Source organism: Helianthus annuus, chromosome 14 (assembly GCF_002127325.2).
Source record: "Helianthus annuus cultivar XRQ/B chromosome 14, HanXRQr2.0-SUNRISE, whole genome shotgun sequence".
In the NCBI taxonomy this organism is placed as follows: Eukaryota; Viridiplantae; Streptophyta; class Magnoliopsida; order Asterales; family Asteraceae; genus Helianthus; species Helianthus annuus.
This window is the reverse complement of record NC_035446.2, coordinates 146,392,978-146,397,784: the sequence shown is the minus strand read 5'-3', so window position 1 is coordinate 146,397,784 and position 4,807 is coordinate 146,392,978. Positions and strand designations below refer to the sequence as shown.

At 38.7% G+C, this 4,807-nt stretch overlaps 1 long non-coding RNA gene across 1 annotated transcript; it reads left to right on the top strand.

The window, feature by feature from the left end:
* The first annotated feature begins 233 nt into the window (after window positions 1-233).
* Window positions 234-2,369, top strand: LOC110906044. Its single transcript, XR_002573610.2, has 3 exons — window positions 234-576; window positions 1,621-1,688; window positions 2,278-2,369. It is a non-coding gene; the product is annotated as an uncharacterized LOC110906044 (long non-coding RNA).
* Window positions 2,370-4,807: the final 2,438 nt, after the last annotated feature.

Below are 4,807 nucleotides of genomic sequence, written 5' to 3'. Positions count from 1 at the left end.
CTGCTGGAGCAGTAGTAGCTGCTGGAGCAGTTTGGGGAACTGAAAGAAATGTTAAGTATTTTAGTTACATATGTTTTATCATGTAACTATGTAAGTTATAAGATATGATAGATAGGTGAGTAAAAGACCTGACACATCTTCCATTTTGCTCTCTGTCTTATCCATAACAAATTCTTAATCAATCTGCAAGAGAAAAATAAATAAGTGAGTAAAAGAGACCAAAGTGTGTAATCTAAAGAAAAATTCCAAGGTGGGTGGTTGAGCTTGAGAGGAGCCGAAGAAAAAGAAATGCAAAGACAAACAAAAGCAAGGTGGTCACGGTGGTTTCCTGGCGCCAACGACCGTCATTCCAAGGTAGGAAAGCCACACGTGGTGGTGGTTTGTGCATACGAGGGGCGGTGATTGGGTCCAACAGCGTTCCAGCTCTCACACCGGCATCACCAGTACTCAACATCGACGACATCTTTGATGAATTTGGTGGCGGTAGTGCAAGATGTGGATTTGGTTTTACGGTGGCCCTTGGTGGCGGTAGGCAGGATTCGTGATGGCCAAACTATTCAGCACAAATCACTTCAGGTACTTTCTTTTCTTTATGTTTCTATTTTTAATGTTGTCCATAAGTTGGGTATTTAGTTTTCTGATTGTATTGAAAATTGGGTGTAATTTTGGTTAAAGCTTATGACTTTAAGATTCCAATTTGGGTTTTCTTGAATTTCTAATTGATTGTGTATTTTCAGCAATTTAGATTAGATGACCCTTTTGTTTTGTTTTTTATTGAAAAAAATGGAAAATTTTGATTTGTTATTAATAGGAAACAACATGCTCATAAGTTTATGATCATGTGATTTTGATGTAAAAAATTAATAAAATTTGTATTTGATTCTTAATAAAATTTATATTCAAATGAATATGTGTATTTAAAAAAAAGTTAATAAATTAAAGTTATTATGTGAAAACAAAATAAAAATCATATATTATATAAAATTTCACGAATAAAATTGAAACTTATATTAAATAATACTATTCTTTCCCCATCTTTTTATCAAGTAGTATTATTTGTGAGTGAAACTTTAATATTATTAAGAGTATTTATTTCTATAATTTGAATCCTTTATTTAAAATATTACTGAATAAATAAAAAAAAGTTATAGTTGGTTCTAGAACCATACCACATTTTATTTTAATAAATTAAAAATAAATAATATGTTGGTATGGACGGTGGATGATGTGTATTGGAAGATGAGATGTGTGTGGACGGTGGATGATTGTATTGAGACATGGGATGAATATCAGACAAACACTTCAATGATTTTACACAATCGAAACCCTAAGATGCCGCCTCCTCCTCCTAAGTTAGAATATCTCTCACAAACACCATATGTTGCACATCGCTCACACTTCAGATGCCGTCGCCTCCTCCTCCTCCTCCTAAGTCCTCTCTCCTTCTATCCTTCACTTTCCGATTCGATTAGTTCTTTCTGTTCAGTTCAGGCTTCAAAGTTCAACCGTGTCGTGTTATAAACTGCCAATTAGGTATTATTGTTAGCATAAGTGAAGTTTTTGATTGTGTTTTTCAGTTCGTATTTGTGTCTTAACTGGTGGTGTTATTATCTTAAACAGGTCGCATTCCGTCCCGGAGATCCACCTCCGGCGGCTCTTTTTCACGCAGATTCTTCTCATCTGAATCGGTAATCTATTACTACCTCCGTTTGTTTTCAGTTATATCGATTCGAGCTTTGTTTTCAAGGCTCGAGCTCGGCTCGTTTGTATTTTCTCAAGCTCGAGCTCGGCTCGGGCTCGGCTCGCTTATTATCTATTAAAATTAATATATTAAATAAAAATAATATAAATAATAGACTTTTTAGGCTCACGAGCTCGATAAGTGAAGCTTGGGCTCGGGCTCGTTTACTAAATTAACTTATTTTTAGATTCGATGTCGGCTTGTAAACAAGTTTGAATAAGCTCGACTTGACTCGGCTCATTTACACTAAGGCTCGATAAGGCTCGACGAGCCTAACGAGCTTCACATGCGAGGCTCGAGCTCGGGCTCGATAAACAAACGAGCTTTATTGTAGGCTCAAGCTCGGCTCGTGCTCGATAAGGCTCGGCTCGTTTCGAGCTTTTTCTCGAGCCGATCTCGAGTAGCTCGCGAGCCGCTCGGCTCGTTTGCACCCCTACGCTAGATGTTTGAAATTTGATTTGTTCGAAATGCATGTGTCAGTGTGTGTGTGTGTGTGTGAGTGTGTGTTAATAGTGTTTCTGGATGTGTGTGAACAGAAAGTTGGAGGATCAGCGTATATGATAGTTGATCATACATACGAGCCGGAGGTGCGGGTTTACGAGCTGCAATTGGTCTATCTGAGCATGGCTTTAATGCTGCTTGTATAAGCTGTTTCCAACTCGTTCTCACACTGTTGCCGCTCAGGTTTGCTGTATTTTTTAATTAATTGGTTGTATTTATGCTTGCTTTGTTTAGATTTTGATGAATTGATCTTAGAGAGTTTGCAACTTTACTGAATGGAGATCTAGATTATTGGCTTCATGTGATCCTACAAACTTCCTTTAACAATTGATTTTGTAACCTTTGGGAATAGAAGCAAAAAGAATTGGGGCAAATAATGTAAAAAAGGGGACAAGTGATCACATGACTCTTGTTTCCTACACTTTATCGCTTTCTCATTTGGACCAAATAAGTAGTTTAAGCATAGTTGTATATCTCACCTCAAAAAGTTTTTTATTGCAATATTCCATTTACGTTTGGAACATGAAAGTAGACTAATATGATCACAGATGTACTGTAAGTATAAAAACATGTAAAAAATATTATTGTTAGCCTAAGTGAAGTTTTTTATTGTGTTTTTCAGTTCGTATTTGTGTCTTAACTGGTGGTGTTATTTTCTTAAACATGTCGTGTCACACCCCCAAATTCCTCCTGCGGATAACACCCGCTTCGAGGGCGTGACTGACCAGGATCCAGCCACCAATTATACTGAGCATTTAATTAATAGTAGAAGTATTTAATATCCGGAGTAATTAGCAACATTAGAGTTTAGATTCGGTAATTAGTTTAACAAAACAGCGGAAGCATAAACCAAAATAGTTTTAAAGACAGTTCATTGTTCAAAACAGTTATCCCGACACACGGGTTTGACGAACACTACACATCCCCAAGCAGCAGCTCCTGAATCATTGGTTACCTGCAAAGCATGCAGTAAGGGGTCAACAATAATGCTGAGTGAGTTCACTAGTTGTCCAGTTTTAATTACCAAAAACTTGTTTCACCGGTTAATTTACCCGTTTATACATGCCCTGGGGAGCTACCCCAAAAGTTAGCGACTAAACTGTTTTTCCAATACCGAACACTAGGTAACCGTTGCGTATCCGCAGGATGCCCCGTTGCCAATGTTCTATCATCATTGACGGATGCCTGAGTCTATTAGTTCACGACCGATCCCAAACCAGGGCACGGTGTGAGGCTGGTAAACACCTAAATAGCGCTATCAACTAATAACCCGTTCGCCTGGCCCCGGCGACTAATCGGTATTATGTAGTAGGGACTTGAGTGATAGAGTTTCGTTTAGTGCCGTTAGTTGCAATCCGTATAAACAGTAATTAACCAAAAGGTTTCCCAATACCAGGGAAGGAAAAGTAGTTTTGTTCCCAATAACCAGGGAAGGAAAAGTAGTTTTGTTCCCAATAACCAGGGAAGGAAGAGTAGTTTTGTTCCCAATAACCAGGGAAGGAAAAGTAGTTTTGTTCCCAATAACCAGGGAAGGAAAAGTAGTTTTGTTCCCAATAACCAGGGAAGGTATGTAAATGGTATCCCCTTTTACCAGGGGATAGGGTTGTTTTAGTCTCGTGTCCCAAACCACCGGGACGCATGCTTTTAAGTTGTGAACTCACCTTGGGTTGCTCGGTAGGTTTAGGTTACTTGTCAATCACGTTGGTCACCACGTCCTAACATGGTTACCGGTATAGGTCAGGTTTGGTGCACAAGCAATCGCGTAAAAACTATACACATAACTGGCACGTAACATGCAAAACAATACAAACAGTCATGGGGTTATTGGGCCGGCCTAAACAATTAAGCAGTCAACAGTAACACATAACCCCAGTCAACAGATAGCCCATAACACATAATGGCCCAATAACCAAAATGGACAGCCCAGTCGTAACCAGGAGGTCTCGAGTCGCAACCAGGAGATCTCGGCTTGTCACGTTATGGTTGCGAGTCGCAACCGTTTGGTCTCGAGTCATCATGCTGTGGTTGCGAGTCGCAACCGACGTAGTCTCGAGTCGCAATCTCGTGGTTTCGAGTTGTCCTGCTATGGTTGCGAGTCGCAACCGTGTGGTTTCGAGTTGTCACGCTTTGGTTGCGAGTCGGAAGCTGTCCCTTTCATGTACACGTGATGATGCAGATATGACAGTCCAATTTGTACATATGAAATCAGACCCAGATTAGGAAACTTCCAATAAGGTTTCTACAAACACTTTTCCAAATCTGACCATTAAACCAAATAGATCAAACTTTGCCATTTTTAAAACCTTCAAACCATATTCAACAAGTTCATCTTATGTTCTTAGTTTTCTAGGGTTTTCATGCCAACATAATCACACATTTTGAACCAAAAATCATATATTTCAAACAAGATTGTCATGTAAGAACAAGAAACATATTATTTGTAGCCGAAATCTTAAGTCTAGCAACATCATTTTGCAAGAATAATAAAGCATAATATGTTTGGCTATGAACACTTTTAAACTACCCTTTTTCTTGCCATTTAAACATGTTATCACATATATTCAA